The sequence below is a fragment of the Dama dama genome, chromosome 18 (assembly GCF_033118175.1).
Source record: "Dama dama isolate Ldn47 chromosome 18, ASM3311817v1, whole genome shotgun sequence".
Classification (NCBI taxonomy): Eukaryota; Metazoa; Chordata; class Mammalia; order Artiodactyla; family Cervidae; genus Dama; species Dama dama.
The window spans coordinates 14,325,982-14,349,621 of record NC_083698.1 but is presented as its reverse complement, the minus strand read 5'-3'; the positions used below and the strand labels follow the sequence as shown (position 1 = coordinate 14,349,621).

At 40.4% G+C, this 23,640-nt stretch overlaps 1 protein-coding gene across 4 annotated transcripts in view; it reads left to right on the top strand.

The window, feature by feature from the left end:
- The window catches only part of ASNS (asparagine synthetase (glutamine-hydrolyzing)), a 136,174-nt gene that overhangs the window by 37,495 nt on the left and 75,039 nt on the right, over window positions 1-23,640 (top strand). For 2 of the 4 annotated variants that reach the window (XM_061164944.1, XM_061164941.1), the window contains exon 3: window positions 20,794-20,888. The exons of the other annotated variants lie outside the window; for them this stretch is intronic. The gene's annotated coding sequence lies outside the window, so the exon portion shown is untranslated. The remainder of the gene's footprint in view (window positions 1-20,793; window positions 20,889-23,640) is intronic. 4 annotated transcript variants of the gene reach the window in all.

Genomic DNA, 23,640 nt, shown 5'->3' with positions numbered 1-23,640 from the left:
GAAGCCCGTGCGCTGCAGTGAGGAGTAGCCCCTGCTCCCGACAATTGAAGAAAGCTTGTACACAGCAAGACCCAGAGCAATCAAAGAGAAAAAAAGAAAACATTCACTTCAAAAAAATAAAAAATAAATCATCTGAAGCAAAGAGAGTTTACATGGCTTATCTAGCGTTTGTATCTGGTTAGTTGGCTTGGATGGCTTTACTGGGGCAATAGGACTGAGGACTCAAATCTGGCTGGTGGTATCTGGGTACTGGGTTCTTCTGCTTATTGACCTTCCTGGGGCTACCAAGATGCTGCCAGGACAGGTTTTTTTGTACTCATGTCTGATTCCTGGACTGGGATGTGTTGACTGAAAAAAGAAAAGCACAACCTAAGAGCTGAGAAATGTCAATAATCTCAGATATGCAGATGACACCACCCTTATGGCAGAAAGTGAAGAACTAAAGAGCCTCTTGATGAAAGTGAAAGAGGAGAGTGAAAAAGTTGGCTTAAGGCTCAACATTCAGAAAACTAAGATCATGGCATCCAGTCCCGTCACTTCATGGCAAATAGATAGGGAAACAATGGAAACCATGACAGACTTTATTTTTTGGGCTGCAAAATCACTGCAGAAGGTGACTGCAGCCATGAAATTAAAAGATTCTTGCTCCTTGGAAGAAAAGCTATGACCAACCTAGACAGCATATTAAAAAGCAGAGACATCACCTTGCCAACAAAAGTCCATCTAGTCAAAGCTACGATTTTTCCAGTAGTCATGTATGGATGTGAGAGTTGGACTATAAAGAAGGCTGAGCACCAAAGAATTGATGCTTTTGAACTGTGGTTGGAGAAGACTCTTGAGAGTCCCTTGGACTGCAAGGAAATCCAACCAGTCCATCCTAAAGGAGATCAGTTCTGGGTGTTCATTGGAGGGACTGATGTTGAAGCTGAAATTCCAATACTTTGGCCACCTGATAAGAACTGACTCATTTGAAAAGACCCTGATGCTGGGAAAGATTGACGGCAGGAGGAGAAGGGGACGACAGAGGATGAGATGGTTGAATAGCATCATCCAATCACTGGACATGGGTTTGGGTGGACTCCAGGAATTGGTGATGGACAGGGAGGCCTGGCGTGCTGCAGTTCATGCGGTTGCAAAGAGTCAGACACGACTGAGCGACTGAACTGAACTGAACTGAACTGAAGAGGTGAGAATTATCTTTTACTCTGAGTATTTCAAGCCTGAGAGACAGAACTCTCAGATCACTCTGAGAGACTACTCTGAAGAGGCAAGGGGGTGTGGAATCAGGATATATAGGAATTTTTGCAGCAAAGACCAGGTAGTTGGAACATTAAAAAATTACTGTTAATTAAAGAAAACCAAATGTCTAATGGAGAAGGAAATGGCAGCCCACTCCAGTATTCTTGCCTACTAAATCCCATGGACAGAGGAGCCTGGTGGGTTACCGTCCATGGGGTCACAGAGTCAGACATGACTGAGCGATTAACACACACGCACACAGATATCTCAAATTAATGAATCCACTGTTTTTCTATGTATGGGAAGATGCAAGCCTGGGCTCACTGAAATCTTTCCTTTGACACACACCTCAGCTATCTGGGGTTGGTATCCTGTGTTTACTCATCTTGAGTTTCCTCGGGTACACTGTCAGGAGTGGCTGTAATGTGATGACTTGATGGCTGCACCATCCTTTGTTTACTCTATGGCAGGCAATATTTTTCACTGATAGATGGCTGGAACAGCCAGGCCTAGTGCTCTGTCTGTGTGCATGCTCCAGATCACTATCTTGGGCTTCCTTACAGCTTGATGATTCCAGACACTTGGGCTTCTTGCATGATGGCTGGCTTCCCTTGGAGCAAGCATTCTAAAAGAGCAGAGCAGGATCCTACAGCATTGCTTTGGTTCCACTGTTATTTAAGCAAATTACTAAGACCAGTGCAGACTTGAAGGAGAAGTGAATTAGATCCAATAGCAGGATAGCAAAGGATTTGCAACCATCTTTAATGAATGCTTACAATAAGTAATTTATCTGATTATCTTAATATCCATTCCTGTTACAGTTAGGTACTCTGCATGTTTTATTTCTCCCACCAGCCTACAAATTCCTTAATGTTAGGGACTCACTCTGCCTCAGTTTCCAATTTGATACAATGTTAAATAGTATTTTAAATAGCACACATTAATTGTTGAAGAAGTAAATGCTATTAAATGTTTACTACTTGCCAAGCACTATGCTAAGTTCTTTATTGTTTAATCTTTATGTTAATCTTGAGAGGCATTATTTTTATTTCCATTTTTCAGATGAGGAAACTGAGGTATAGAATGGTTAAGTTGTCTGCCTAAGGGCACATAATGAGTGACAGAATTTAAACTCACACTGACTCTAGAACGTGGGCTAAATCATCATGTTGTACTGGTTTCATCATAGACTGGACTTTGCATGAAGAGGAAATCTCCAAAGAATCCAAATTATGGTATTCTGCTCTGTAGGAAGTTAAAGAGGTCTTAGGAGTATGAAGCCTTTTATTTAGCTCCTTTTCTGATTTTATTGGAGAAGTGGGGAGAGAAGCATGAAGAGAAGGATAAATAATAATAGTAGGACCAAAAGGCATTCTGACTGTCTGAATCATATTCTATAATCTTGAATATTATTTAGTCTTGAGGCATTTGTAATCTTAAAAAACTACTCTCTTAAAAAAAAAAAAAAGGTGGTGTAAGCACAAAGCATGAGATTAAAAAAAATAAGTAAAAAAAAAGGAAATATTTTCCATACTGTGTTACACAAGCTTTGGGTTAAATTCAATCCTGAACAATTGATCATTTTTATTTTTAACACATTATTGACCAGGGATGTATTAATATATCTTTTGTTGTTGTTTAGTCGCTCAGTCGTGTCTGATTCATTTGTGAGCACATGAGCTGTAACCCTCCAGGCTCCTCTGTCCATGGGATTTCCCAGGCAAGATTATTGGAGTGGGTTGCCGTTTCCTTCTCTGGGGGATCTTCCCTACCCAGGGATTGAACCCATGTCTCCAGCATTGGCAGGCGAATTCTTTACCACTGTGCCATCAGGGTAGCCCATATCTTTTGTTACCCAAACATTGTTGACCAGAGACGTTTCAATATTCACTTGCATAACAAATTGATGGCCACAGGTATTAGTTTCTCCAAAAATCCCCTGATCAATAATGTGTTAAAATCATATGTGCTCAGATGTGAAGTCTAAGGGCAAAATGCCTGATGTCTGATATATCTGCCATCAGGAAATAGTTAAGATTAGAAACCTTTTTTTCTTGAAACAGTAATAGTGAGGGATTAGGCCCCCACCAAAGCAACAGTGTCACAAAGCACCCTTCTTGGTTACTCTCAGAAGAGCTTGAAGAGGAGTACAAAGTATTTGAAAGTAGAGGATGGAGGGTGATGGTGGAGCTAATCCTAAATACTGAAGAAACCAGGCAGGGGGAGGGGAAGTGAAATCAGAAAAGGTGTCCTGGGAAGTGTCTTCCTGGGATGGTGACTGGAATGTACAGGTTTATCAGGACAGGTTCTGCCACGACTAGCAGAAAACATAAGCGGATAGCTAGCACTGACACAAGTTGGAAATATATTTCTCTGGCATAAAAACACCGCTGGAGGAGAGAGGTCCAGAGTTCTATGGTGGCTCCATGGACTTAAGGAAACACAGCTCTTTCTCTCCTTCTTGCTCTTTACCATGAACTGACACAAGCTAGTTGAGTTCCACATGATACTTAACGGGCTTTTTGGTAGAGTAACTTGGTAGAGATCAGTAAAAATGGTCGCTTTGTCAACTTTGCTACCAGATGATATGAAAGCAAGTCTCAAAACAAATTCTGCCACAAATGGAGACATCTATTAACAACATTTACTTTTAAACAAGCATAATAGTTTCTGTTATCTAGGCTTCCCTGGTGACTCAGATGGTAAAGAATCTACCTGCAATGTGGGAGACCTGAGTTCAAGCCCTGCATTGGGAAGATCCCTTGGAGGAGGGCATGGCCACCCACTCCAGTATTCTGCCTGGAGAATCCCATGGACAGGCAGGCTACAGTCCATGGGGTTGCAAAGAGTCGAACACAAATGAGTAACTAAACATAGCACAGTCAATAAAACCAAATCTGGACTCAAATCTCCTCTAATCTCCAATCTCATCAATAGTGAAAAATTCAATCAAGGCAAAGTGAAAGTGAAGTTGCTTAGTCATGTCCAACTCTTTGAGACCCCATCGACTGTAGCCCACGAGGCTCCTCAGTCCATGGAATTTTCCAGGCAAGAGTACTGGAGTGGGTTGCCATTTCCTTCTCCAGACAATCAAGGCAAGCATGACAACATTCCAGAAGCAGGACTATTATCTAGATAGCTGATATTAGGCAGTTTTAAAACCAAAACCTGACCTTGTTTAGAAATCAAGCCTTAGGCATCATTTCTAAAGGTTCAAACATTGCATTCTTTGACTGTATTATTACAAGGGTGGGGAGGGTCTCTAAAAGATTTTAGAGACCATGCTGATATTTTAAGTATCTTTAAGTTAACTAATGAGAATTCCTTTCTGGCATTCAGTGTACTAGTTAGTAAACTTTTAAATTGCTGACATCTGTTGGATCATAGAAAAAGCAAGAGAGTTCCAGAAAAACATCTACTTCTGCTTTTATTGACTATACCAAAGCCTTTTACTGTGTGGATCACAACAAATTGCAGAAAATTCTTCAAGAGGTAGGAATATCAGACCACCTTACCTGCTTCCAGAGAAACCTGTATGCAGGTCAAGAAACAATAGTTAGAAATGGACATGGAACAACAGACTGGTTCCAAATTGGGAAAGGAGTATGTCAAGGCTGTATATTGTCACCCTGCTTATTTAATTTATATGCAGAGAACATCATGTGAAATGCTGGACTGGATGAAGCACAAGCTGGAATCAACATTGTCAGGAGAAATAGCAATAACCTCAGATATGCAGTTGACACCACCCTATGGCAGAAAGCGAAGAGGAACTAAAGAGCCTCTTGATGAAGGTGAAAGAGGAGAGTGAAAAAGCTGGCTTAAAACTCAACATTCAGAAAACGAGGATCATGGCATCCGGGTCCATCACTTCATGGCAAATAGATGGAGAAACAATGGAACCGGTTACAAACTTTATCTTCTTGGCCTCCAAAATCACTGCAGATGGTGACTGCAGCCATGAAATTAAAAGATGCTTGCTCCTTGGAAGAAAAGCTGTAGCAAACCTAGACAGCATGCTAAAAAGCAGAAACGTTCCTTTGCCCACAAAGGTCCATCTAGTCAAAGTGTGGTTTTTCCAGTGGTTAAATATGGATGTGACAGTTGGACCATAAAGAAAGCTGAGCGCTGAAGAATTAATGCTTTTGAACTGTGGTGTTAAAGAAGACTCTTGAGAGTCCCTTGGACTGCAAGGCGATCAAACGAGTCAATCCTAAAGGAAATTGGTCCTGAATGTTCATTGGAAGCTGATGTTCCAATACTTTGGCCACCTGATGAGAAGTACTGACTCATTGGAAAAGGCCCTGATTCTGAGAAAGATTGAAGGCAGGAGGAGAAGGGGATGACAGAGGATGAGATGATGGGATGGTATCACTGACTGGATGGATATGAGTTTGAGCAAGTTCCGGGAGTTGGTGATGGACAGGGAAGCCTGGTGTGCTGCAGTCTATGGGGTCGCAAAGAGTTGGACATGGCTGAGCAACTGAAGTGAAAACCCCATTTCTGAAATTCATGGGGAACATTACCAGAGAATCTGGTGTTGATGCAGGTTTAAATGGCAGAAACACTTGGAGTAGTCACTTCCAGGATATGGGTTTTTCAGTTGGAACATAACAACCTCTGGAATATGCACTTTTCTTTAAAATTTTAGTTGACTGTAACTGGGCTATAGTTTATCATAACTAGAACCAATAAAATCTTTTAATTTCATTTGATTTGTTGCCATTCTCAAACCATGGATTACATACCCTTCTGTTTAGATTCCATTGGCTGGAAGTTGGTAATGTGGTCACATTCAGCTGCAAGGGAGGCTGAGAAGTATAGCCTTTTTCTAGGAGGCCCTGTGCCCAGATATCATATATGTTACTACCAAAGGAAAAGAGATGAGTAGATACTTTGTGAACTCTGCAAGGCTTCCAGTGCTGAGGACTCACTATGGTTGCTCAATATCTTAACTTGCATGGCAATAAAAGTCTTTACTCCACCCTCAGCCTACGGGAAACTTTCCAGGTATGAGAAATAGTCCCATGTTTTCCCAGAAATGGATCGGGGATGTGGCAATGGCTTAATGGTGGATAGATGTGTGAAGGCAAAAATTTCTTCTTCCATCAGTTCTCTTATGTCCCAGGTTATGCTGCTAAAAGTGTGTCCATGAATTAGCATCTTCTGCTAGTCACCTGGAAGCTTGTTTACAATGCTGACTCTACACTTTTCTGTACAGCAGAGTTGGGTACAACATTGTAAATCAACTATACTTCAATTAAAAAAAAATAAAATTCTGACTCTTCATTTTAAAAAGACCTACAGATGGTTCCTAGGCACAGTGAAATTCAAATGTTTCCTCCTCCTTCTCCAACATAGATGTACCCAGACACACAGTGATTGGGGGTAATGTATTTCCTTCAGCAGAACTACGTAAAGCACAAAAGAAAGTCTGGGAGAACTCACAGACAACTGGTGTATTATCACTTAGATCATAATTAACTTTGATATTTTATACAGATTAGCTTATTATTCTATGCAAAAAGCGATTAACATTCATGGTTTTTTGGTCTATCAGAAGAAAGTAGCAAGAAGAACATGTTAGGAGTGGATCTGTTTGGTAATATATAACATGATAAATATAATTAATATTACTGTGTGTTATACACAGAAGTTGTTACCCTTAACAGATAAATCCCAGATTCAGTCATGTCTATCTCTTTGTGACCCCATGGACTGTAGCCTGCCAGGCTCCTCTATCCATGGGTATCTCCAGGCAAGAATACTGGAGTGGGTTGCCATTCCCTTCTCCGGGGGATCTTCCCAGCCCAGGGACTGAACCTTTGTCTCCTGCATTGCAGGCAGATTCTTTACCGTCCAGGTCCCCAGGGAAGCCAATGTTATATACAGAAGTTGTTAAGAGAGTAAATCTTGAGTTCTCATCACAAGGAAAATTAAAAAAATTTTTTTCTTTTTTTGCATCTATATGAGATGATGGAGGTTCACTAAACTTTTTGTAGTCATCATTTCATGATGTATATAAGTCAAATCATTATGCTGTACACCTTAAACTTATACAGTGCTCTATGTCAATTATATCTCAGTAAAACTGGGAGAAAATAAGAGATGTAATAAAATTCTTATTACACATGAAAAAAGAGTGTGGATCTGTATAGATGATGGAGCTCTGGATAATTATTTTTCCAACTTTGTCATACTTGTCAAAATTTTTTTAATGAGCGTAAACTATTTTAAAAGTAGAAAAAAATGGTGTTTGAGAATGAATTGAAACACATTTGTTTTAGCTTTAGCAATCAGTTATATAGCTGCCTGAGAAATAAATCTCTAACTGGTCTGGAAGAGAGCAGCAGTGGCATGGGATCATTATGTAGCCACCCAAGGCAAACTTCTGCCATTGCCAAAATAAACTGCTTATTCACAGGAGATGGGCAGTGCTTATTTTGGAACATTACTCTTAATTGCTGACTTCTGCAACTCAAAATTTTAGTGTCATTTCCTAACTTTGCTTTAAATGTATTTTCATCTTGAAACTTGGCACAGATGTTTAATAAAATTTTCTTTTTGTGATTGAAATGATTCAATTCGACTAACATTTATTGGATAGCTGAAGGTTACACAGCTCTAAATCTTTTTTTTTTTTTTTTTTCTTTTTGGAGGGAATGTAGAAAGGAATCAAAAGACATGGTCCCTGCATTTGGGAACTCACTTTGCAGAACTATCATGAAATTAGGATTTAAATTAGGATTTCATTCTGAATGGGTATTCCTGTAACTATGTACATTTTTTTTCGAAAGCCCATGATATATCTGATCCATGTGATATAAAAACAAGAGTAAACTTTAGCTTTAAAGGTCAGATGCATATAGAGAATAGTACTGAAGTAAGATAATAATTTCACAATAGCAAATATGGGAACATATTGAAGGTACTGGGTCTTTCTCCTGCTGCCTCTGAAGAAAGATGAAGAGGGGCAGATGAAGGGAGCAGAGAAAGCACTGGGTTTCCTTAATAAGTTCTTGGCAAGATCTCTTACAGGAGAGCTTACAATGGAAACTTCATGCCTGTTCTCTTGACTCTTGAAACAGTTAAAACTGAGTTTTCCCAGAAGAAATTTTTACTACAGTGGTGGAATTAGATTAAATTGACTAAAAACAGTCAAAGATTAATGAGGAAGATGCTGCATTCTATCAGGATTTTTAAAAATAAAGCTTCTAATTCTCTGACATTTTAATTTGTGTACTGATTGAGATGTAAATTTTAATGTATAATATGATTTTAAAAAATTGCCTGCCATATCAGTAAATAAAGGATGTTGCAACCAACAAACTAGCTATCACTGACAGTTCAGTTCAGTTCAGTCGCTCAGTCATGTCCGACTCTTTGCGACCCCGTGAACTGCAGCATGCCAGGCCTCCCTGTCCATCACCAACTCCTGGAATCCACCCTAACCTAGGTCCAGTGAGTCAGTGATGCCATCCAACCATCTCATCCTGTCGTCCCCTTCTCCTCCTGCCGTCAATCTTTCCCAGCATCAGGGTCTTTTCAAATGAGTCAGCTCTTCACATCAGGTGGCCAAAGTATTGGAGTTTCAGCTTCAACATCAGTCCTTCCAATGAACACCCAGGACTGATCTCCTTTAGGATGGACTGGTTGGATCTCCTTGCAGTCCAAGAGACTCTCAAGAGTCTTCTCCAACACCGCAGTTCAAAAGCATCAATTGTTTTTTTTTTTTTTTCAAAAGCATCAATTCTTTAGTGCTCAGCTTTCTTTATAGTCCAACTCTCACATCCATACATGACTACTGGAAAAACCATAGCCTAGACTAGGTGGACCATTGTTGACAAAGTAATGTCTCTGCTTTTTAATATGCTGTCTAGGTTGGTCATAACTTTCCTTCCAAGGACTTTGTGTCTTTTAATTTCATGGCTGCAATCACCATCTGCAGTGATTTTGGAGCCCAGAAAAATAAAGTTAGCCACTGTTTCCACTGTTTCACCATCTATTTGCTATGAGGTGATGGGACTGGATGCCATCATCTTAGTTTTCTGAATGTTGAGCTTTAAGTCAACCTTTTCACTCTCCTCTTTCACTTTCATCAAGAGGCTCTTTAGTTCTTCTTCACTTTCTGCCATAAGGGTGGTGTCATCTGCATGTCTGAGGTTATTGATATTTCTCCCGGCAATCTTGATTCCAATTTGTGCTTCTTCCAGCCCAGCGTTTCTCACGATGTACTCTGCATATAAGTTAAATAAACAGGGTGACAATATACAGCCTTGACATGCTTCTTTTCCTATTTGGAACCAGACTGCTGTTCCATGTCCACTTCTAACTGTTGCTTCCTGACCTGCATACAGGTTTCTCAAGAGGCATGTGCCCTGAGGGATTCAGAATAGAGAAAAGCAAGATACTCGCCCTAGACAGTTAAGGTGCACATCAAAGGAATGACTTCAATGAGCCCATACTCTCTCATCTTCATATACACAGAAAAACACTAAATTCATTAACTTGAGATACCTGGTTTTCTTTATTTTTTTTGACCTTGCCTTGCAGTGTGCAGGGTCTTAATTCTCCAATCAGGGATCTAACCCATACCCCCGGCAGTGGAAGTGTGGAGTCTTAACCACTAGACCACCAGGGAAGTCTCTGGTTTTCTTTAATTAACAGTAATCTTTTGATGTTTGAACTATTGCAAAACTCGTATATATCATGGCTTCTCCCTTACCCTTTGGGAGCAGTCCATCAGAGCCATCTGAGAGGCTACTTATGGTCTTAAGTTCTCAGTTTTGTCGGCCAGATAAAGTATAGCTCCCAACTTTTAGGTTGTGCATTTATTTTCAGCCAACAATAGCCTTGTTCTTTATATTTTAACCCCCACGCTAATGGCGGAAAGAGAAGAGGAACTAAAGAGCCTCTTGATGAAAGAGGAGAGTGAAAAAGCTGGCTTAAAGCTCAGCATTCAAAAAACTAAGATCATGGCATCCAGTCCAATCACTTTATGGCAAATAGATGGGGAAGCAGTGTCAGATATTTTCCTGGGCTCCAAATCACTGTGGATGGTGACTGCAGCCATGAAATTAAAAGGTGCTTTCTCCTTGGAAGAAAAACTATAGCAAACCTAGACAGTATATTAAAAAGCAGAGACTTCACTTTTCCAACAAAAGGCCATTTAGTCAAAGATAATTTCTCCAGTAGTCGTGTATGGATGTGAGAGTTGGACCATAAAGAAGGCTGAGCACTGAAGAAATGATGCTTTCAAACTGTGTTGCTAGAGAAGACTCTTGAGAGTCCCTTGGACTGCAAGGAGATCACACCAGTTAATCCTGAAGGAAATCAACCCTGAATATTCATTGGAAGGACTGATGCTGAAGCTGAAGCTCCATTACTTTGGCCACCTGATGCAAAGAGCTGACTCATTGGAAAAGACCCTGATGCTGGGAAAGATTGATGGCAGGAGAAGTGGGTGACAGACGATGACATGGTTGGATGGCCTCACTGACTCAATGGACATGAGTTTGAGCAAACTCTGGGAGATAGTGAAGGACAGGTAAGCCTGGTGTGCTGCAGTCCATGGGGTAACAAAGAATCAGACATGACTGAGTGACTGAACAGCGTGTTTTAAAAAACAAAAGCAGGAAAGTAGCACCTTTTTTTTTTTAGTTACAAGAGATTCCCAATCAAACAAACTTCATTATTAGAAAGATATAAGTCAATGTTACAGATATTTCTGTAAGTTATAGAAATATAACATACAGTGTTACAGAATTCTGCACAAATGGGCTTCACATAAACTAGAAAGTTGTATAAAACTGAGGTAAATTCTCTCTCACTTTGTCTCAGCTTCCCCTCCACATCTGTCTCATTTTCATCTCTCATTTTCTTCCTCACCATTTTGGAAATGGCTGCCTCAGTCACTGAGCTGCCATGGCTTTGTCAGTCCAGTACTCACCATGGACTAGCAACCACTTCTGTGTTTTGTGGTTTGAATTCATGATGGAGGGAATCTGATTGGTCCAGGTCATTTGTTCAAGTCTCTGATCAACCAGTGGATTGGCTGCCTATTGTGTGAGCTGATAACCTGGTCCAGTCAGCCACGACTGGGAGGTGGAGAGGTTGCATGTGATGTGGTGGTGTCCCTGTTCTTCCGGGCATATCCTTATTTCACTCAAAGTATATAGAAAGGAATAAACTGTATTTGGCCTTAGCAAACCTAAATCCATAAGATGACGTTATAGAAGACAATTCACATGAAATAATCAAATAATGTAGCTTGACTAAATTACCAAGTAAATAGTATGGCAAATGCCAAGGGCTGAGAGTTCAGCATGATCTATAGTGATCAGAGAAAGCTTATAACAATATCAGATGTGGAAAAACTAAAGGAGATTGCCAGATATTCCTCTCCATCCCTCATCCCCAGTATGTTCCTTGAGTAATAAGTTTTAGATTAAAGTTAACATTAAATTGTCCAAAGAATTCTGGTTCAAGATGTCTGAAGAAGCACATGCCTAGGAAGAAAAATATATTAAAAAATGAAAACAAAAATAGCACAATGAAAGAAATGGGCTGGAGGGAGTTGTTGGTAGACAAGAGATTTCAAGAAATTTCTGAAAAATGTAAAATGGTTTAATAAGTGTTGATTGATGAGGCTGAGTAGAGGAGGCCAAAGCCTAGAACACATTAGGGTGCTGACCATCTGGAAGAAGCCCAGACAGGCTCAGACTTTGACATAGCAGATACAATAGGGGATAGGACTGAGAAATTGGAATGAAAGGGTCTGTAGACAGCCATTAACCCCAGGCCCAAAATTGGAGGGTTCAAATAAACTTAATAAAGCTGCCTAGGAACAACTAGGGCAGATGACTAGAAAACATTCCCAGGGTAAATGCCTCCTTGTTCTGGCATTTAAATGTTCCTAGAGTTACAGGACTGAGCAGCTAAAGAATATGCCTGCAGTGCAGGAGATGTGGGTTCTATCCCTCGGTTGGGAAGATCTTCTGGAGGAGGGTATAGCAACCCACTCCAGGATTCTTGCATGGAGAATTCCATGGACAGAGAAGCCTGGCAGGCTACAGTTCACAGGGTCACAGAGTCGAACAGACTGAAGTGAATCAGCACGGACACAGCTACAGCTGGCTTTGTGCCTACACAAACTTTACCTCACATAAACTAGCCCATCTATAGCTCCTAGAGTCTTTCTACTGTAATTTTTTTTAAAGTTTTTATTTTGGCATAGTTTTAGATTTACAGAAAAGTTAGAGGAAAGAATTCTCATATACATTATAACCAGGTTCCTGTGGTATTAATATGTTAATATGTTTACTTTTTACTTTCTCTTTTCTTGATAAATAGGTAGATAGACATAAAAACATTTTGTTTTTTCCCTGAACTGTTCAATTAGTCAGACATGATGCCTCATTTTTAAAAATTAGGCATCATTTTTAAGGTGTATTTCCATTAATGTATATTTCCTTAAAATATTAAATACTCCAATGTGTATTTCCTTAAAATATTCTTACATAAGTACAGGAAATTGATTAAAAATCAGAAAGTTAACATTGACATAATACTATTATCTAGTTGTTGATCTTATTCAGATTTGCCAATTAAAAAAATGTCCCTGTTAGCAATAGAAATTTCTATCACATTGCATTCAGTTGCTGTGTCTTTTTTTATCTTTTTCAGGGATGACCAACTTCATAGCCTTTGTGTTTCATGGTATTGACATTTAAGGTGACTCTTCAGTTATTTTGTAAAATGTCACTCAGTTCAGGTTTGTCTAATGTTTCCTTATGATTAAATTCCAGCTCTATATTACTGGCAGCAAATCACAGAAGGAAGAGACTTTTCTCAGTGCATCTTATCAAGAGGCATCTGTTGTTAGTTTGTCCCATTATTGCCTAAATCTTAATGTGAACAGCAACCAAGGATCAATAGATATCAGATGAAGGTCTCTAACATGAAAAGAAAAACCCGAGATACACTAACATGAAGAAAAAAAAAATTCAGGGAACAGAGGTACACTTTAGAATAGGAGAGATTTTCCAGTTAGTAGCTTCTGAGATGTCAAAAACAAAAGGTAAAATATAAAAGATAAATATAAAAGGTATAAAAGGTAAAAGGTATAAGAGGTAAAATATAAAAGACATAGCAGATCAGTGCTGGGATCATGTATTAGGGTCAGATTTGCTGTGTCATACAACAGAAAATCACTTAAAAAATCAGAGATTGACAACATAGAAGTTTCTCACTTGTATAAAAGAAGTAGATAGCTCTGAGGTGATTGGTGACTTCAGTGTGTCTCCAGGAACGTTAGCGTGTTACTTTCCTGTTCTACCATCTAGTAGATGCTCTCTGTTCTCAAGGCCACCTCACAGTCCAAGATACTGCTGGATCTTTAGCCATTGTGTCTGAATCAAGGTCAAACAAGGACCAATTTTTTTTTTTTTTTTAAGAAGTGGGGGTTGTTAGAGTGTCAGCTATCTTTAAGCAGCTTTCCCATATTTTTGCTTACATCTCTTTTGCCAAACCCACCTGCAAGGAAAGCTAAGAAAGGTAGTCCTTTATTCTGGGCAGCAATGTGATCACGTAATAATTACGATACTCCTACTAAGGAAGAGGATATTGGTATTGACTTGGGCAGCTAGCCGATTCTGGCACCTAGTTTAATAGGCAGCATAATTTCCACAGCAGAAAGGAGATGCAAATCATTAAGTATCTATTACATACCTGTTATATGCATGCTCAGTCATATCACTCTTTGTGACCTCATGGACTGTAGCCCACCAAGCTCCTTTATCCATGGGGTTATCCAGGCAAGAATATTGGAATGGGTTGCCATTTCTGTCTCCACTAGTACATACCTAACAGAATATGTTTTTGTACACATAGTCATAACAGTTTGAAATTTCAGAAATCTAGTGACTAAAAAAAGAACAGTGTAATTCCAAGCAAAACAAAACATGTTTAACAAATACATAAAACATGTTTAACCTTGTTTACAAAATTAGAGGATGACAAATAAAAATGAAATTTTTTTCAGAATCAGCTTGGAAAAATTAAGATATTGAAAATATCTTATGTCAGTGAAGGTTTTGAACAAGAGTTTTCTCTTCAACTATTGGCATAAGTATAAATAAAGTCAGCCGTTTGGAAGGAAAATTTGGCAGCACTTACCAAAATATGAATGTATTGGTTTTCTGTTGCTGCTATAACAAATTACCATAAACTTTAGAGACTTTATACATATTTAAAGCACACACAGATTTATTACTTTAAACTCTATAGGTCATAGTTTAGTATGGCTCTCACTGGATTAAAATCAAGGTGTCCTCTGGGCTGTGTCTCTTTCTAGAGGCTTTAAGGGAGAATCTGTTTCCTGTTTATCTCCACTGCTGGCACATTCCTTGCAGATATGTCTGAGGGCTTCATTTTCTTGCTGACTGTCAGCTCAGGGCAGATCCAGAGTCCACTTGTGGTCTTTGGCTCAGGGTCTTCATCCTCTGTCCTCAAACCAGCTGTGATGGCTCAAGTCCCTCTCACACTTCGTATCTCTTCCTTCTTCTGTCCCAGCTCTGACCCAGTCAGGAAAGTCTCTTTACTTTTAAGGACACATGTAATTAAATTGGGCCCAGCCAGATAATCCAGGATAATCTCCCCATCTCTAGGTAGATAACCTTAATCATGCCTTCCAAATCCCTTTTTCTATGTGAAAGAATGAATTCTCAGATTCTAGGATTAGAACATGGACATCTTTGGGAGGGGGTGGGAAGCATTACTCTGTCAACCTCCATAAAGTATACACTGTGTTGTATCTAGAAATTACACAGAGAACTGCAACAGACACCTTAAAACCTGAGGTGAGGTGGGTGGGAAGACAGAGAAAATGTAAGACTTACAAAGGATAATTATCATTAACTCCTTCAAACTTATCAGCAGCATGAGATGCTAAGGAAAATATGGAGAAAGACTTTCAAAGTTGTCTGGGGAAATTTTAAAATCCAGATTATTGCTATGTTTAACCAAACTATCGATTGAATTTGGGTGGAAGGGGGGAGGGCATTTTCAAATACTGAAGAATTATAATTTTTCCTCTAACACACCTTTCCTTAAAAAGTTACTTGAGGTGAATTTCAGCAATAAGAGAGAGTAATCTAAGGAAAAGGAAGATGCGGGACACAGGAAGCAGAGAAATAAATCCCAGGATGATTGCTGGGCAGCAGCCCACAGAGAACCTAGCCCACATTGGAGCAGGAAGATTGAGGACTCCAGATAGAAATGGTTTCGAAAGACTTCAGGGTGTATAGGACTAGCTCACAGAGGGCTCGAAAATACTGAGGGTATAATAAAGGTACAGAGTGCATGCGTGCTTTAGTCGCTCAGTCATGTCTGACTCTTTTTGTGACCCCATGGACTGTAGCCTGCCAGGCCAGGCTCCTCTGTCCATGGGATTTCCCAGGCAAGAATACTGAAGTGGGTTACCATTTCCTTCTCCCGGGGATCTTCCTGACCCAGGGATCTTCCTGACCCATGGAGTGAACCCGTGTCTCCTTCACTGGCAGGTGGATTTTTTACCACCGAGCCACCGGGGAAGCCCGAGGTAGAGAACACATGGTCCAAAATGAAAGTCACGTGTTCTGATTTAAGTAACTGATGAAGTGTAAAAAACCTCAACTCTGTTTAAACCACAGTTTTTTACCAACTGTGTTTTAAACCACTCTTAAGCAGCAAACAAGTAGTCCCTTTTGCGTCAAATACTGTAGTCAGGGCAGTGGAACTGTAGAGGAGAGTACAATGCCTGTGTACACATCACACCTGGACATATTTGTATGTGATGACTGTGTGAGAACATGTCTGGAAGGATGCCTGCTATGATGTTAATAACGATTGTAGTTCGAGACGGGATTTGAGTGATTCCTTTTTGTTTATCTGTGTTTTTCAAAGTTTTCTAACATGATCCTCTGTCAGCTGTTTGATTTAGATGGTATCAATGATTTAAAAAACAGTGTAGAGAATATTATGCTATTATTATGTGGAAAAAAACATAATGGAGATAGAAAACACATTCCAACTTCTGGCTTCAGTGCTAATAAGCAAACTGGGACAACTGGTCACCCTCTATCCCATTGAGACCTAGCAGGACCAGCTAAGAGGACAAAAGCATACAAAGGGCGTTCCATGCGTACATTCAAATTGACTGTGTCTTAAACTGCCAAGTACTGTGTCAGGAACAGCAAACAGGAACGAAATATAGTCTCTGTCCTGAAAATACTCCAAGTCAGGGAAGGAGCAGACCAGGAAAACTTTAGTCATGTCACAGAGTGAAGAGTGCTGTGATTCATGTAAACGTGGAGTGCCCTGGAACCCCAGAAAAATGGAAGCCCCCCTGAAACCAGGGAGGGTCCTGTGAGGCTTCTTATAGGAGATGACCTAAGACATGTTCTCAAAAGCAAATAGGAACAAGCCATATGGAAAGGGCATTCTTGGCAGGGCAGTGGTGTACACGGTGGGTTGGAAAGACCATGGTGGGCTTCCCTGGTGGCTCAGTGGTAAAGAATCCGCCTGCCAATGCAGGAGACACGGGTTTGATTCCCTGACCCAGGAAGATCCCACATGCCGCGGAGCAACTCAGCCCACGTGCCACAACTATTGAGCTTGTAGTCTAGAGCCCGGGAGCTGCAGCTATTGAGCCCACGTGCCCTGGAGCCTGTGCTGCACAGCCAGAGAAGCCACCACGGTGAGAAGCCCATGCACTGCAACTAGAGAAAAGCCTGAGCGTCAGTGAGGACCCAGCACAGTCAAAAGTAAAGAAATAAAATTATTGCTTAAAAAAGGAAAGACCATGGTGATCCTGTGGCTGCTGGTGGAATTGAGGGGGTTAGAGCCTCAGGGGCGTGTGATCCTGGCACGGTTGGTAGGAGATGGGTTGTGAAGAGGCTACAAAACCTCCTAAAGTGTCTGGGCTTTCACAGCGTTTGCTCTGGTGGTTGCCCATGAGATGGAGTGAAAGGGAATGGGATGAAGGTTATTTATGATGTGAGGGTTTAGAAAGACTATATGTGACCCTCGTGAAAGTCCCTCCCAACCCAACCTGTCTAGTCAGATTCCTCTACCTCCTCTACCCTGTCATTGCACCCTGCCTGTTTCCTTCTCAGTTCTTAGATTTCTCTTCTTAAACTATTTTGATCACTTACCTGGTTATAGTCTTTCTCCCCTGTTAGGCTGTAAGCCCCACAGGGCAAAGACTGTGTCTGTTTTATCCACCAATACAGAGCATATAACTTGCCCCTAAAGAGTTGTGGGCACTCAATAATTGCCCAGAAAAAGGCAGCAGCGATGAAGATGGAAAGGAGAAGGCATATTTGAGAGTTACAGACTAGATACAGACTAGAGAGAACCTGGTGATTGATTGATTTAGAGAGTTGTGCCGGGGTGAGGGTTGGGGTTGGAGAGCATAAAGATGAGTCTTCCAGGGGCCTGACTCAGGTGACATGAAACTCAGCTGGTGGTGGTTGGGTGAGTGTGGGTGGGGTGGAAAGGTGTGGGTTGGGGTGAGAATGTGTTCTCACTCGAGAGCACTTGCAACCCTGAACTCACCCCACAGGTTTAACTCCCCTGCCTTCCTGCTCTTTGAGTGATTCTTAAACTTTGCTGCAGCTTAGAATGTAAAAACCTGACATGGGGGACTTTTCTTAGATCAGTGAAATCTATCTACCAGTGAAGACAGGGCTAGAGCCTCTGTATTTTTAAACTTTTAAAATACCAATATTCCAGTGAGCACCATTGTCCCATGAGTTTCCAGATGAGCAGTCCCCTTCCTGCCCTTTCTCTGGAAACCCCAGGCTTATCAGTCATCTCACTCTGCTGGCTCATGGCTGATCCATCAGCTGGCTTCCATTCCTCTTCACCAGGGTTGGGTCCTGGCACTGAAACCCTTCTACAAATATTTGTGTTTTTTATTTGCCACTGCCTGGCATATATGTCACCTCGGCCAATATTTACACTTGTAGATGACTACACTTAATGCTTAATGGTGTGTTCGGCTTAAAAGGTATAAAGGATGTGAATTACTTGAGTTTTCCTGTTTCCTTTTGAACCTTGGAAAACATCCAGATGGTTCTCTTTAGCCCTTATTCATTTTCTTCAAACATTTCACAACTGGGGCCAGTAAAAAATAGACCCAGTGATGCAATACCCAATTTTTAATTTCTTGCCAATAACCAGGAAGCATCTTGTGGGTTGGTGGTGTGGTGAGGAAGAGGGACAGCATGTTGTGTAACATTGTGTACCAATGCAAAATTGGGCTGTGGTTATCTTCTGGGGTAACCCCTGGTGGTTTTTCATTATGGACATGACTACAAGTGTCTGTGGTTTTTCAGGACCCCAGATGAACTACTGAAAGTGATGAGGTCCAGGAATGAAACTTCATTGTTTGAAAATTAAGTTTAAAAATTAATAGGGTTTTTGTTTTCTTCAGAATCTGTACATGATTTGACAATTGAAAGTGTTTGCATCTTATTTTCCGCATTTGGTTTCTACACACATTCTTTGATCCTGAAGACAAATTTTGTATTTGCAGACTTTGACTTGTTCTATGGCAAAGCTTCTGGAGGATCTTCCCTAGTGGCTCAGATATAAAAGAATCTGCCTGCAATGCAGGAGACCTGGGTTCGATTCCTGGGTCAGGAAGATCCTCTGGAGAAGGGTATGGCAACCTACTCCAGTATTCTTGCCTGGAAAATTCCATGGACAGAGGAACCTGGTGGGCTACAGTCCATGCAGTCACAAAGAGTCAGACATGGCTGAGCAGTCTCTCCCCAGTGCTTGGTTTGGCACTGCCTGGTCCGAAATGATTTTTGGGTTTCCCTGGTGGCTCAGACAGTAAAGAATCTGCCTGCAGTGCAGGAAACCTGGGTTCGATCACTGGGTTGGGAAGATCCCCTGGAGAAAGGAATAGCTCCCCACTCCAGTATTTTGGCCTGGAGAATTCCATGGACAGAGGAACCTGGCAGGCTACAGTCCACAGGATCACAAAGAGTCACACACTACTGAGCAACTTTCATGCACAAAGCTTCTGGAAGTGCTGTTGGGAGGAGAGATGGCTCTAGCATGTGGCTGGAGCCCCAGGTGCAAAGCCGGGAGGCTGGATTTGGTTGGAGGAGCTGCCAAGTGATGGGATGACTGGCTTGTAACAGGTTAAGGTTAGGTGAAAGGCTAGAATGAAGAGGTGGGTGGGCACAGGGGTCTCATGCACTCAAGTGACATCCCTACAGCCTGAAATTACGCCTTCCCCCTCTGCATCCTGCACAGCCGGCTTCCCCAAGAGTGAAGTGTTAGTCACTCAGTCGTGGCCAAGTCTTTTCAACGCCACGGGCTATAGCCCACCAGGCTCCTCTGTTCGTGGGGTTTTCCAGGCAAGAATACTGGAGTGGGTAGCCATTCCACTCTCCAGGGGATCTTCCCAACCCAGGGAATGAACCTGGGTTTCCTGCATTGCAGGCAGATTCTTTACCATCTGAGTCATTAGGGAAACTGATAAGTGTAGATCTGGTCATTGTGCTTTTCCCTTAAAAAACAAAACAAAAACTTCACTATGTTTTCCAATAAGACCAAATTCTTTAGACTCCCTCAGTCTAGTTGTAAGAGTTTTTTTCCTGCTTCTTTATTTAAAGGCAAAGTATAGAATACAGAAAACAAAAACAAACAAACAAAAAAAATCAAGGACAATGCAGAAAGGCACTGGAGTTCCAGGAGACATTCCACAGGGTGACCTAACCAAGGCCATTTATTTTGCACACACAGGATTGCATGGCCTCTTTGACTTGAACATGTCAAATTCCCTGCAAAGAATTTTGCCTTTGGGAGAATCCCTGAAAAATCCTTCAGTGTTTAAGTCCCTTAAAGAGTCAAGCAATGCTTGCACTTGAGAACATGTGGATTATCTTCAAATATCTTCTGATATTGACTTCTAATGCAATTCCATAGTGGTAAAAGAACAGACTCTATATTTCAGTATCTTTAGACCATGAAATTTTTGCACCTTGTTTTATATCCCTGGATATGTTCCAGCATCTCCTAGTTTATACTCTATGGGAATTTGAATAGAATTTGTATCCTACTGTTGTGTGAAAATTGTATAACTCTTAATCATGTTGAATTGGTTCATAGTGCTTTTCAGATCTACTATATCCTTCTGTTTCTCTGTGTATTCATTCTATTAACTTTTGAGAGTTTGATATTGAAACTCCAACTAAAAATCTTAATTTATCTACTTAAAAAGTAATTGTAATATATAGTCGAACTATATGTAATCTTGTTCTGTATTTTTCAAGTCTCCTGTAAATGTCTTGCCATAGTTTTATAATTTAAAAACTAAGAAAGAGGAAAAAAAGAGAGAAGAAATGCTGATCCAGCAGGTTATTACAAGAAAGAAGCAAGATCTGCTTCTTTCTCGTACCAACCTTATTCTTTGGCCTATTTTGTCATTTTGCAAATATTCCTTACTCTTTTAAACCTCCATGTTTTTGATTAAAGGATTCCTTTTTTCCCCCCCAGAATGCCTGTTCTCCATCTCTACCTTGGAAAGCTTATCATGTTTGAGGACCTAACTGAAATGTGATTTCCTTCATCCAGTTGCATTGTCATTCCAGGTAGAAGTGCCTTTTATCTGTACTTGATTAGAGTTTAATATTTTAAAGCTTTAATTAGAGTATAATTTACATGTATTGGCCAAAAAGTTTGTTCAGATTTTCAGTAAGATGGTACAAAAAACCTGAACGAAATTTTTAGTCAACCCAATATTTCCTAAAAGTAAGTGTACAGGTTGATGAAGTTTCATAAGCTGAACACACTTGTGATGCCAAGAACCAGAATGTCACCAGCACCTAGGAAACCCTTTCTCCTATCCTCACTCCCATCCAAGGGTAACAACGGTCGACAAGTCAGGGCACAGATTGATTTTGAACTTCATAAAAGCAGGATCACAACTGCTTTTTAAGAGTATATACTCTTTCATATCCATATCTTTCATATCTTTCCCCTAATATTATGTTTGTGAGATTCATTCATGTTGTTATAGTATTTGTGGATGATTCATTCTTGTGGCTGTATAGTATTTCATTGTAAGAATATACAACAAGTGAGTCATGCATTCTACTGTTGATAGCCTACTTGCTATTTTGAACATTCTAGTATACACCTTTTGGTACAAGTATGTGTGCGTGTTTGTTGCCTGTCAACATAGGAGTAGAGTTGTGGGGTCATGGGTGCACATATGTAGATACTGCCAGGCAGATTTCCCAAGTGACTGCCTCACTGTACACACATACCACTGATGCATGAGAGTTCTAGTTACTCCACATCCTTACTGTGACTTGGTATCTTCCATCCCATCCATGCACTGAGTACACCTTCCAAAGAGCATCTACTACAGAGTTTCTATTCAAGGCTACAAAGAGACCCAGATCAATGTATAAAGTAGAACAACCCCTCCCTCCCTTCAACTCTTCTGCCTTGTGAGGTGTTGTTTTTTTTTTGTGTGTGTGTGTGTGTTTGTTTTGTTTCAAGTATTTGAGAAATAAAATTTCTTCCTTATTTTAAAAACTAAGAGAGCATAGGAAACCTTCTGATGTGCTGGAAATGTTCTATGTCTTACACAGTATGATGGTTACATAAGCTCATAAACATGAATGAATTAAAAAATTAATAGAGCATCAACAAATTTGTATGCCTGTCTCCAGGCCCATCCCAACAATCAGTGTAAAGAAGAGACTTATGTAAATACATATTCAGAGTGGGTTCTGGCCAGGCTGGGGAGTAGATTAGTGATTTGAATGTAACCCAGTCTGGAGGTTCTCAGAGAAGCAAATTGACCACTTGCAACATGGTGCCCATTTTTCTGCCTCAATAGTCACTCTAAGTTTACTTGATGAAAAAGGGGAGAGGAATCTGTGCATTTCTTCCAAAGACAAGTTGGTTCTAAATGAAGGGGTGATACTGGTGAACTTGTTTCCTTCAAATGTCATGTTTGTGCCTTGTTTACTCCGCTGCTATTTGTATTGGGTACCCCGAAGCCTAGAGTTAAGATAAAGATCAAGCATAGACCTAGAAATCTTTAAAAAAACAAAAAACTGTAAGGTGTCTTTTTTATTGTTTTTTTTTTTTTTTTTTGTCCCAAAACAATATTGCCACCTATTGGTAGAAAAGGAGAACTTTATCTCAATGTTTTAACTGCAAGCAGTAATGATATAACCATGGATGAAAATAAGCTGTATTAATTCAACATTTTCACCCTGACCTGCTCCCACCACCTTTCACAAGAGGTCTAGCTCATAGGATTCTTAAATGTCACAAAATCAAATACTTGGTAGGGCATTACGAATCCCTCCAGAAAGCTGGCATCATTGCCTTCTATATTTGCTTGAGAGAAATTTTTATTCCATTGTTAGCTATCATTCCATATAACAATATTTTAAGATCAAGAAACTACTTTTTCTGTCATGTGTGTTAGTAAATTTTCCCAGTAAATCTCACACTTATTAGCAGAGATGTGTCCTTACACTGTTTTGTTTACAATATGGTTTTGTTGAAAGTTTTCACTTTTGTCTCAGATTCAAAAGATTTGTTAACAAAATGATCCACTTGTTATATACAAATAAATAATACCAGTATTTATTAGAAGATTCTCTGGCTTACTTTGAGTATACTAATACTAAAAGAAAAAAGAAATAGAAACAGCAGAGGATACATCACCAAATTGGGTTTTGACCAACATCCAGACTCAAACAGTGCTGAGAAGTCTGTGACACAGCACATCTGGAGTCCTAACTGGGAAAAGGTTCCAGGTAGTACATCAGCTCTGTGGCTGGGACTTCAGAGATTGAGTTCCTGCTTATAATCCTAGGATGTAAACTGATATCATTAGCAATCTGTGAGCAAATTGCAGCTCTGGTTTAATGTTCAGTTCACTTCAGTTGCTCAGTCATGTCCAACTCTTTGCAACCCCATGAACTGCAGCACGCCAGGCTTCTGTCTATCACCAACTCCCGGAGCCTACTCAGACTCAAGTCTATCGTGTCGGTGATGCCATTCAACCATCTCATTCTCTGTCATCCCCTTCTCCTCCTGCCTTCAATCTTTCCCAGCATCAGGATCTTTTCAAGTGAGTCAGTGCTTCACATCAGGTGGCCAAAGTATTGGCGTTTCAGTTTCAACATCAGTACCTCTAATGAACACCCAGGACTGATCTCCTTTAGGATGGACTGATTGGATCTCCTTGCGGTCCAAGGGACTCTCAAGAGTCTTCTCCAACACCACAGTTCAAATTCATCAATTCTTTGGCTCTCAGCTTTCTTTATAGTCTAATTCTCACATCCATACATGACTACTGGAAAAACCATAGCT